This window comes from Oncorhynchus keta, unplaced genomic scaffold, assembly GCF_023373465.1.
Source record: "Oncorhynchus keta strain PuntledgeMale-10-30-2019 unplaced genomic scaffold, Oket_V2 Un_contig_27210_pilon_pilon, whole genome shotgun sequence".
NCBI lineage: Eukaryota > Metazoa > Chordata > Actinopteri > Salmoniformes > Salmonidae > Oncorhynchus > Oncorhynchus keta.
The window spans coordinates 1-13,076 of record NW_026285397.1 but is presented as its reverse complement, the minus strand read 5'-3'; the positions used below and the strand labels follow the sequence as shown (position 1 = coordinate 13,076).

The following is a 13,076-nucleotide window of genomic DNA, read 5'->3' as shown; positions in this document are numbered from 1 at the left end:
CTGCGGAGCGAAGTGCGGATGCGACCGCTCGCTCCAACCCGGAAGTGTCCCCCATACAACCAGGTTACACAAATCTATCCAGGAAATGTTAGTACCAGAACCTTTCATTTCCTGTCTTAATTTCTCAATACTCATATCACCATATGATGTCCATACACAATGTCAACAGTAGGTATGGTTGGATCAGTTTTCTGATTCCAGTGTATCCAGGTGATTATATTCTCTCCCTGTCCTGTCCACCTCTCTTTCTCCCCAGGTGATTATATTCTCTCCCTGTCCACCTCTCTTTCTCCCCAGGTGTTTATATTCTCTCCCTGTCCACCTCTCTTTCTCCCCAGGTGATTATATTCTCTCCCTGTCCACCTCTCTTTCTCCCCAGGTGATTATATTCTCTCCCTGTCCTGTCCACCTCTCTTTCTCCCCAGGTGATTATATTCTCTCCCTGTCCTGTCCACCTCTCTTTCTCCCCAGGTGATTGGGCGTGAGAGATGAGAAGTTCAGGGAACAGGTGTGTGCCTGTATCCAGACTGAAGGAGGACAGGACTGTAGCAGAGAGGAGATCATAAACTTCTGCAAGGGACAGGTGAGAGAAAGGAACATGTCACCTGGGGATTGAACACTAAGATGGTTATCCCACTGAGGTGAAGTCGTTTTAACCAGATGGTTATCCCACTGAGGTGAAGTCGTTTTAACCAGATGGTTATCCCACTGGGTTGAAGTCGTTTTAACCAGATGGTTATCCCACTGGGTTGAAGTCGTTTTAACCAGATGGTTATCCCAGATGGTTATCCCACTGGGTTGAAGTCGTTTTAACCAGATGGTTATCCCAGATGGTTATCCCAGATGGTTATCCCACTGAGGTGAAGTCGTTTTAACCAGATGGTTATCCCACTGAGGTGAAGTCGTTTTAACCAGATGGTTATCCCACAGGGCTGAAGTCGTTTTAAGCAGATGGTTATCCCACTGGGGTGAAGTCGTTTTAACCAGATGGTTATCCCACTGAGTTGAAGTCGTTTTAACCAGATGGTTATCCCACTGAGGTGAAGTCGTTTTAACCAGATGGTTATCCCACTGGGGTGAAGTCGTTTTAACCAGATGGTTATCCCACTGGGTTGAAGTCGTTTTAACCAGATGGTTATCCCACTGGGGTGAAGTCGTTTTAACCAGATGGTTATCCCACTGGGGTGAAGTCGTTTTAACCAGATGGTTATCCCACTGAGTTGAAGTCGTTTTAACCAGATGGTTATCCCAGATGGTTATCCCAGATGGTTATCCCACTGGGTTGAAGTCGTTTTAACCAGATGGTTATCCCAGATGGTTATCCCAGATGGTTATCCCAGATGGTTATCCCACTGGGTTGAAGTCGTTTTAACCAGATGGTTATCCCACTGGGTTGAAGTCGTTTTAACCAGATGGTTATCCCACTGGGGTGAAGTAGTTTTAACCAGATGGTTATCTCAGATGGTTATCCCAGATGGTTATCCCACTGGGCTGAAGTCGTTTTAACCAGATGGTTATCCCACTGACGTGAAGTCGTTTTAACCAGATGGTTATCCCACTGAGGTGAAGTCATTTTAACCAGATGGTTATCCCACTGGGGTGAAGTCATTTTAACCAGATGGTTATCCCACTGGGTTGAAGTCGTTTTAACCAGATGGTTATCCCACTGGGTTGAAGTCGTTTTAACCAGATGGTTATCCCACTGGGGTGAAGTCGTTTTAACCAGATGGTTATCCCAGATGGTTATCCCAGATGGTTATCCCACTGAGGTGAAGTCGTTTTAACCAGATGGTTATCCCACTGGGGTGAAGTCAGTTTAAACCAGATGGTTATCCCACTGAGGTGAAGTCGTTTTAACCAGATGGTTATCCGACTGGGGTGAGTAGTTTTAACCAGATGGTTATCCCACTTTGAGTTGAAGTCGTTTTAACCAGATGGTTTATCCCACTGGGGTGAAGTAGTTTTAACCAGATGGATTTATCCCACTGAGTTAGTAGTTTTAACCAGATGGTTATCCCACTGGGCTGAAGTCGTTTTTAACCAGATGGTTATCACTGGGCTGAAGTCGTTTAACCAGATGGTTATCCCACTGGGGTGAAGTAGTTTTAACCAGATGGTTATCCCACTGGGTTGAAATCGTTTTAACCAGATGGTTATCCCACTGAGGTGAAGTCGTTTTAACCAGATGGTTATCCCACTGGAGTTGAAGTCGTTTTAACCAGATGGTTATCCCACTGAGTTGAAGTAGTTTTAACCAGATGGTTATCCCACTGAGTTGAAGTCGTTTTAACCAGATGGTTATCCCACTGGGTTGAAGTAGTTTAACCAGATGGTTATCCCACTGAGTTGAAGTAGTTTTAACCAGATGGTTATCCACTGGGCTGAAGTCGTTTTAACCAGATGGTTATCCCACTGGGCTGGTCGTTTTAACCAGATGGTTATCACTGGGTTGGTCGTTTTAACCAGATGGTTATCCCACTGAGTTGAAGTCGTTTTAACAGATGGTTATCCCACTGAGGTGAAGTCGTTTAACCAGATGGTTATCCACTGGGTTGAAGTCGTTTTAACCAGATGGTTATCCCCACTGAGTTGAAGTCGTTTTTAACCAGATGGTTATCCCACTGAGGTGAAGTCGTTTTAACCAGATGGTTATCCCACTGGAGCTGAAGTCGTTTTAACCAGATGGTTATCCCACTGGGTTGGAAGTCGTTTTTAACCAGATGGTTATCCCGTTTTAACCAGATGGTTATCCCACTGAGTGAAGTCGTTTTAACCAGATGGTTATCCCACTGAGTTGAAGTCGTTTAACCAGATGGTTATCCCACTGGGTTGAAGTCGTTTTAACCAGATGGTTATCCCACTGAGTGAAATCGTTTTAACCAGATGGTTATCCCACTGGGTTGAAGGTGAAGTCGTTTTAACCAGATGGTTATCCCACTGGGTTGAAGTCGTTTAACCAGATGGTTATCCCAGATGGTTATCCCACTGGGTTGAAGTCGTTTTAACCAGATGGTTATCCCACTGGAGTTGAAGTCGTTTAACCAGATGGTTATCCCACTGAGGTGAAGTCATTTTAACCAGATGGTTATCCCACTGGGTTAAGTCGTTTTTAACCAGATGGTTATCCCACTGAGGATGATCATTTAAACAGATGGTTATCCACTGGGTTGAAGTCGTTTTAACCAGATGGTTATCCCACTGAGGTGAAGTCGTTTAACCAGATGGTTATCCCACTGGGTTGAAGGTGAAATTGTTTTAACCAGATGGTTATCCCACTGAGGTGAAGGTGAAGTCGTTTTAACTAGTCTTTCGGTCAGTCCATCATTACAAGCATCGGCAACATGTCTTATGTGAACGAGAAGCGTAACTCTTTATACTTGTTCCAGATTTCTCACTTCAAGATCCCCCTCTATGTGGTGTTTGTGGACAGCTATCCACTGACTGCCTCTGGAAAGGTAGGATGGCTTCATGACACTAAACAGATCCAGGTTATCCAGGTTAATGATATTAATACCAGCACAGACTACTGTGTTGATCACCTCTGTGTTTGTCCTTTCCTAGGTCCAGAAGATCAAACTGAGGAGGAGATGGAGAAGAAGCTGGGTCTGTGATTGACAGAAGACCTAGACAGACTGGTTACAAAAGGCTCTGTGTCTGTTACAGCAATATATTGCTATATTTCAATAAAAGCAAGAGCAAAAATAAAGTCTAAGCTCATGTTACGGTTCATGAGTGATGTGCCTCAACTCTGTCAGCACTTATTTTTCAATATCTTTATTTCATTTTATCGAACAGACTGGACAACTAATTGTACATCATGACATGTGATCTTGGACTGATGTACGATAGTAAAAACTCAGGTTCTTCATTTTAAACATGACATAAAGACATCTGAAATAAATAGAACTGTAATAATGCCAGACGTTGGTATGTACAAATGTGTTGTTAGGCAGAGTTACAATGCTTAGTTCCAACCCTGTATATATGGGGACAGAGCAACAGGCTGACAGAGCAACAGGCTGACAGAGCAACAGGCTGACAGAGCAACAGGCTGACAGAGCAGCAGGCTGACAGAGCAACAGGCTGACAGAGCAACAGGCTGACAGAGCAACAGGCTGACAGAGCAGCAGGCTGACAGAGCAACAGGCTGACAGAGCAGCAGGCTGACAGAGCAGCAGGCTGACAGAGCAGCAGGCTGACAGAGCAGCAGGCTGACAGAGCAACAGGCTGACAGAGCAGCAGGCTGACAGAGCAACAGGCTGACAGAGCAACAGGCTGACAGAGCAGCAGGCTGACAGAGCAGCAGGCTGACAGAGCAGCAGGCTGACAGAGCAACAGGCTGACAGAGCAGCAGGCTGACAGAGCAACAGGCTGACAGAGCAGCAGGCTGACAGAGCAACAGGCTGACATAGAGCTCAGAGTGACATGGTAGAGGTGGGTGACATCTGTGACGACCCTCCCACTCTGTTTGCTGTATTCTTTCTCTCTGCTCTCGTTTTCCTTATTAGGATGCCGGTGGGCGGAGCCAGGAGAGTCGTCAGTGACAAGGGGCGGGCCCGGGTGTGTCCCAGGATCATGTTAAAGGAATTATATTCCTATACGTTTATTTAACCAATTCAATTAAACACTCTGCCCATTCCTAAGAATTTGTAAGATACTTATTTACATAAAATGGACAGAGGCCAGTCTCAAAATCAATCAATAGCGTTTATTCTCGAGAGTACTGATCATGGTACTACAGTTTACAAACTAAAAGTGACGTCATAGGTTTTAAACTGTCCCTCCTCCACTCTGATACAACGGCAGTATAGTTCACAAGCCTCCCTCCTCCACTCTGATACAAAGGCAGTATAGTTCACAAGCCTCCCTCCTCCACTCTGATACAACGGCAGTATAGTTCACAAGCCTTCCTCCTCCACTCTGATACAAAGGCAGTATAGTTCACAAGCCTCCCTCCTCCACTCTGATACAACGGCAGTATAGTTCACAAGCCTTCCTCCTCCACTCTGATACAAAGGCAGTATAGTTCACAAGCCTCCCTCCTCCACTCTGATACAACGGCAGTATAGTTCACAAGCCTCCCTCCTCCACTCTGATACAACGGCAGTATAGTTCACAAGCCTCCCTCCTCCACTCTGATACAACGGCAGTATAGTTCACAAGCCTTCCTCCTCCACTCTGATACAACGGCAGTATAGTTCACAAGCCTCCCTCCTCCACTCTGATACAAAGGCAGTATAGTTCACAAGCCTCCCTCCTCCACTCTGATACAACGGCAGTATAGTTCACAAGCCTCCCTCCTCCACTCTGATACAAAGGCAGTATAGTTCACAAGCCTCCCTCCTCCACTCTGATACAAAGGCAGTATAGTTCACAAGCCTCCCTCCTCCACTCTGATACAACGGCAGTATAGTTCACAAGCCTCCCTCCTCCACTCTGATACAACGGCAGTATAGTTCACAAGCCTCCCTCCTCCACTCTGATACAACGGCAGTATAGTTCACAAGCCTTCCTCCTCCACTCTGATACAACGGCAGTATAGTTCACAAGCCTCCCTCCTCCACTCTGATACAACGGCAGTATAGTTCACAAGCCTCCCTCCTCCACTCTGATACAACGGCAGTATAGTTCACAAGCCTCCCTCCACTCTGATACAACGGCAGTATAGTTCACAAGCCTCCCTCCTCCACTCTGATACAAAGGCAGTATAGTTCACAAGCCTCCCTCCTCCACTCTGATACAACGGCAGTATAGTTCACAAGCCTCCCTCCACTCTGATACAAAGGCAGTATAGTTCACAAGCCTCCCTCCTCCACTCTGATACAACGGCAGTATAGTTCACAAGCCTCCCTCCACTCTGATACAAAGGCAGTATAGTTCACAAGCCTCCCTCCTCCACTCTGATACAACGGCAGTATAGTTCACAAGCCTTCCTCCTCCACTCTGATACAAAGGCAGTATAGTTCACAAGCCTCCCTCCACCACTCTGATACAAAGGCAGTATAGTTCACAAGCCTCCCTCCTCCACTCTGATACAATGGCAGTATAGTTCACAAGCCTTCCTCCACCACTCTGATACAAAGGCAGTATAGTTCACAAGCCTCCCTCCTCCACTCTGATACAAAGGCAGTATAGTTCACAAGCCTTCCTCCTCCACTCTGATACAAAGGCAGTATAGTTCACAAGCCTCCCTCCTCCACTCTGATACAAAGGCAGTATAGTTCACAAGCCTCCCTCCTCCACTCTGATACAAAGGCAGTATAGTTCACAAGCCTCCCTCCACCACTCTGATACAAAGGCAGTATAGTTCACAAGCCTCCCTCCACTCTGATACAATGGCAGTATAGTTCACAAGCCTTCCTCCTCCACTCTGATACAAAGGCAGCATAGTTCACAAGCCTTCCTCCTTCACTCTGACACAAAGGTATAGTTCGCCTCCTCCTCCACTCTGACAAAGGTGCATAGTTCGCTTCCTCCTCCACTCTGATACAAAGGCAGTATAGTTCACAAGCCTCTCTCCTCACTCTGATACAAAGGCAGTATAGTTCACAAGCCTCCCTCCACTCTGATACAACGGCAGTATAGTTCACAAGCCTCCCTCCTCCACTCTGATACAACGGGCAGTATAGTTCACAAGCCTCCTCCTCCACTCTCTGATACAACGGCAGTATAGTTCACAAGCCTTCCTCCTCCACTCTGATACAACGGCAGTATAGTTCACAAGCCTCCCTCCTCCACTCTGATACAAAGGCAGTATAGTTCACATGCCTCCCTCCTCCACTCTGATACAACGGCAGTATAGTTCACAAGACCTCCTCCTCCACTCTGATACAACGGCAGTATAGTTCACAAGCCTCCCTCCTCCACTCTGATACAAAGGCAGTATAGTCTACAAGCCTATAGTTCCTCCCTCCACTCTGATACAAAGGTTCATGTACTAGTATAGTTCACAAGCCTCCCTCCTCCACTCTGATACAACGGCAGTATAGTTCACAAGCCTCTCCACTCTGATACAAAGGCAGTATAGTTCACAAGCCTCCCTCCTCCACTCTGATACAACGGCAGTATAGTTCACAAGCCTCCCTCCTCCACTCTGATACAAAGGCAGTATAGTTCACAAGCCTTCCTCCTCCACTCTGATACAAGGCAGTATAGTTCACAAGCCTCCCCTCCTCCACTGTGATACAAAGGCAGTATAGTTCACAAGCCTCCCTCCTCCACTCTGATACAAAGGCAGTATAGTTCACAAGCCTCCCTCCTCCACTCTGATACAAAGGCAGTATAGTTCTAAAGCCTCCTCTCCACTCTGATACAAAGGCAGTATAGTTCACAGCCTCCTCCTCCCTCTGGATAAAGGCAGTATAGTTCACAAGCCTCTGATACAAAGGCAGTATAGTTCACAAGCCTCCCACATCGTCCACCATCGGTTTTAGATCATTTACTACCAGCCCAAGGTCTCCCTGTGTAGATAAGCATTCTAGCCAGTCTGACGATAAGTTAATTCATTTCTACCAAGGAACAGACAGTCTTTGTTCCTTGATTCTTGATTATATTTACACACATTATATTCAGTACTAGGATTATAAGATTCATACATCCATACAGTAACATAATAGTATTGTTTAGTCAGTCCTGATTGAAATGTATAAATCATTTCCCCATTCATGGAGGAGACTCCATGCAGACACCCTTTATAGATTGTGTTGTTTGCTGGCACCTTTCAACACCCAGCATTATCACATGTATGCATGTAAAACACCCACACTACTGATCACACACACACTGTTCATTGTATTCAGTTGACTATATTTTGTCATTCCTACGTGGTCTCCCTTTTGTTAGGAACTTGATCCGGTTCGTGACACATCATGTGATAGCAAGCACTTCAAATGACAGTTCTGCAGTTCTGGAAGAGGTGGAACAGTTTTTAGGCCAGTTTCCTGGACACAGATTGAGCTGAGGTCAAGCGGTGAATGTCCAGGATGGCTTTCTCTCCGCCAGAAGAACGTTACAGGTGGTGTTTTATCCATGTGTGAGATCAAAAGCGGAACGTTGAAAACGCAGGCAGTTTTTAAGATCCCGGCTGGACTCTTTAACCTGATTCAGCTAAACATGGCTGAGACTGGAAAGTATAGGCATCTATTGTTTATGTTGGTGAAGGACTGCAAGCAATGAACATTAGTGGTTCTAAAGAAGACACAGTCGGCCATTTTACATAGATTATATTAACTCAACCCTTAAAGCAGACACAGTCCTTAATGAAGGCAGATTATATTAACTCAACCCTTAAAGCAGACACACAGTCCTTAATAAAACAGATTATGCTCAACCCTAAAGCAGACACACAGTCCTTAATGAAAACAGATTATATTAACTCAACCCTTAAAGCAGACACAGTCCTTAATGAAAACAGATTATATTAACTCAACCCTCTAATGCAGACACATAGTCGGCCATTTTTGAAAACAGATTATATTAACTCAACCCTTAATGCAGACACATAGTCCTTAATGAAAACAGATTATATTAACTCAACCCTTAAAGCAGACACACAGTCAGGGATTTTATGCTTTGATTATAAATGCAGACGGATTATATTAATGGATGGATTAACTCAACTCATGATTGGATTATATTAATGTGGACAGTTCAGGGATATTAATGTTCCCCATTTTGATTATAAATGGAAAGTTTAATGGATTATATTAATGGATGGATTACTCATTAATGGATTATATTAATGGATTATATTAATGGATGATTACTCATTAATGGATGATTATTATCATTAATGGATGGATTATATTAATGGATTATATTAATGGATGTATTACTCATTAATGGATTATATTAATTAATGATTATATTAATGGATTATATTAATGGATTATATTAATGGATGTATTATATTAATGGATGGATTACTCATTAATGGATTATATTAATGGATGATTACTCATTATTGGATTATATTAATGGATTATATTAATGGCTTATATTAATGGATGGATTACTCATTAATGGATTATATTAATGGATTACCTTAATGGATGGATTACTCATTAATGGATTATATTAATGGATGATTACTCATTAATGGATTATCATTAATGGATGTATATTAATGGATGGATTACTAATTAATGGATTATATTAATGGATGGATTACTAATTAATGGATGGATTAATCATTATATTAATGTATTACTCATTACTCATTATATTAATGGATGATTACTATTAATGGATTATATTAATGGATGGATTACTCATTAATGGATTATTCATTAATGGATGGATTACTAATTAATGGATTATATTAATGGATTACTAATTAATGGATTATATTAATGGATTATATTAATGGATGATTACTCATTAATGGATTATATTAATGGATTATATTAATGGATTATATTAATGGATGGATTACTCATTAATGGATGGATTACTCATTAATGGATGGATTACTCATTAATGGGATATTAATGGATGGATTACTCATTAATGGATTATATTAATGGATTATATTAATGGATGGATTACTCATTAATGGATTATATTAATGGATTATATTAATGGATGGATTACTCATTAATGGATTATATTAATGGATGGATTACTCATTAATGGATTATATTAATGGATGGATTACTCATTAATGGATTATATTAATGGATGGATTACTCATTAATGGATTATATTAATGGATGGATTACTCATTAATGGATTATATTAATGGATGGATTACTCATTAATGGATTATATTAATGGATGGATTACTCATTAATGGATTATATTAATGGATTATATTAATGGATGGATTACTCATTAATGGATTATATTAATGGATTATATTAATGGATGGATTACTCATTAATGGATTATATTAATGGATTATATTAATGGATGGATTACTCATTAATGGATTATATTAATGGATTATATTAATGGATGGATTACTCATTAATGGATTATATTAATGGATTATATTAATGGATGGATTACTCATTAATGGATTATATTAATGGATGGATTACTCATTAATGGATTATATTAATGGATTATATTAATGGATGGATTACTCATTAATGGATTATATTAATGGATGGATTACTCATTAATGGATTATATTAATGGATGGATTACTCATTAATGGATGGATTACTCATTAATGGATTATATTAATGGATGGATTACTCATTAATGGATTATATTAATGGATGGATTACTCATTAATGGATTATATTAATGGATTATATTAATGGATGGATTACTCATTAATGGATTATATTAATGGATGGATTACTCATTAATGGATTATATTAATGGATGGATTACTCATTAATGGATTATATTAATGGATGGATTACTCATTAATGGATTATATTAATGGATGGATTACTCATTAATGGATTATATTAATGGATTATATTAATGGATGGATTACTCATTAATGGATTATATTAATGGATGGATTACTCATTAATGGATTATATTAATGGATGGATTACTCATTAATGGATTATATTAATGGATTATATTAATGGATGGATTATATTAATGGATTATATTAATGGATTATATTAATGGATGGATTACTCATTAATGGATTATATTAATGGATGGATTACTCATTAATGGATTATATTAATGGATTATATTAATGGATGGATTACTCATTAATGGATTATATTAATGGATTATATTAATGGATTATATTAATGGATGGATTACTCATTAATGGATTATATTAATGGATTATATTAATGGATTATATTAATGGATGGATTACTCATTAATGGATTATATTAATGGATTATATTAATGGATGGATTACTCATTAATGGATTATATTAATGGATTATATTAATGATTATATTAATGGATGGATTATCATTAATGGATTATATTAATGGATGGATTACTCATTAATGGATTATATTAATGGATGGATTACTCTCATTAATGGATTATATTAATGGATGATTACTCATTAATGGATTATATTAATGGGGATGGATTACTCATTAATGGATTATATTAATGGATGGATTACTATTAATGGATTATATTAATGGATGGATTACTCATTAATGGATTATATTAATGGATTATATTAATGGATTATATTAATGGATTATATTAATGGTTATATTAATGGATGGATTATATTAATGGATTATATTAATGGATTTACTCATTAATGGATTATATTAATGGATGATTATTACTCATTATATTAATGGATTATATTAATGGATTATATTAATGGATGGATTACTCCTTAATGGATTATATTAATGAAGTTATATTAATGGATTATATTAATGGATGGATTACTCATTAATGGATTATATTAATGGATTATATTAATGGATGGATTATATTAATGGATTATATTAATGGATGGATTACTCATTAATGGATTATATTAATGGATGGATTATATTAATGGATTATATTAATGGATTATATTAATGGATTATATTAATGGGATTATATATTATATTAATGGGATTATATTAATGGATTATATTAATGATGTATTACTCATTTAATGGATTATATTAATGGATGGATTACTCATTAATGGATTATATTAATAGATGAATTACTCATTAATGGATTATATTAATGGATGACTCATTACTCGATTATATTAATGGATTATATTAATGGATTATATTAATGGATTATATTAATGGATTATATTAATGGATGGATTACTCATTAATGGATTATATTAATGGATTATATTAATGGATGGATTATATTAATGGGTTATATTAATGGATTATATTAATGGATGGATTATCATTAATGGATTATATTAATGGATGGATTACTCATTAATGATTATATTAATGGATGGATTATATTAATAGATGAATTATATTAATGGATGGATTACTCATTAATGGATTATATTAATGGATGGGATTATATTAATGGATTATATATATTTAATTAATGGATGGATTACTCATTAATGGATTATATTAATGGATGGATTACTCATTAATAGATTATATTAATGGATTATATTAATAGATGGATTACTCATTAATGGATTATATTAATGGATTATATTAATTAATGGATTACCTATTAATGGATTATATTAATGGATTATATTAATGGATGGGATTATATTAATGAATTACTCATTAATGGGATTATATTAATAGATTATATTAATGGATTATATTAATGGATGGATTACTCATTAATGGATTATATTAATGGATTATATTAATATTAATGGATTATATTAATGGATGTATTACTCGTTAATGGATTATATTAATGGATGGTTACTCATTAGTAGGTATATTAATGAATTATATTAATGAATGAATTCTCATTAATGAATTATATTAATAAGATTATATTAATGAATGAATTACTCATTAATGAATTATATTAATAGATTATATTAATGAATGAATTACTCATTAATAGTTATATTAATGAATGAATTACTCATTAATAGATGAATTACTCATTAATAGATGAATTACTCATTAATAGATGCTTATTACTCATTAATGAATTATATTAATAGATGATTACTCATTAATGGATTATATTAATAGATGATTACTCATTAATGGATTATATTAATGGATGGATTACTCATTAATGGATAGATTATATTAATGGATGGATTACTCATTAATGGATTATATTAATGGATTATATTAATGGATGGATTACTCATTGTGGTTATATTAATGGATTATATTAATGGATGGATTACTCATTAATGGATTATATTAATGGATGTATTACTCATTAATGGATTATATTAATGGATGGATTACTCATTAATGGATTATATTAATGGATGGATTACTCATTAATGAGATTATATTAATGGATGGATTACTCATTAATGGATTATATTAATGGATGTATTACTCATTAATAGGATTATATTAATGGATGATTACTCATTAATGGATTATATTAATGGATTATATTAATGGATGGATTACTCATTAATGGATTATATTAATGGATGTATTACTCGTAATGGATTATATTAATGGATGGATTACTCATTAATGGAT

At 37.4% G+C, this 13,076-nt stretch overlaps 2 long non-coding RNA genes across 5 annotated transcripts; one reads left to right on the top strand and one right to left on the bottom strand.

The window, feature by feature from the left end:
• Window positions 1-525: 525 nt before the first annotated feature.
• Window positions 526-3,582, top strand: LOC127922815 (uncharacterized). Its single transcript, XR_008112421.1, has 3 exons — window positions 526-583; window positions 3,387-3,455; window positions 3,562-3,582. It is a non-coding gene; the product is annotated as an uncharacterized LOC127922815 (long non-coding RNA).
• Window positions 3,583-3,761: 179 nt separating this feature from the next.
• LOC127922814 (uncharacterized) lies at window positions 3,762-6,379 on the bottom strand. 4 transcript variants are annotated; one of them, XR_008112417.1, is made up of 2 exons: window positions 5,983-6,379; window positions 3,762-5,893 (listed from the first exon to the last, which is right to left on the bottom strand). It is a non-coding gene; the product is annotated as an uncharacterized LOC127922814 (long non-coding RNA). The 4 variants fall into 4 exon arrangements; XR_008112419.1 differs by having other exon boundaries at window positions 3,762-5,810; XR_008112418.1 differs by having other exon boundaries at window positions 6,069-6,379.
• Between the last annotated feature and the right edge of the window lie 6,697 nt (window positions 6,380-13,076).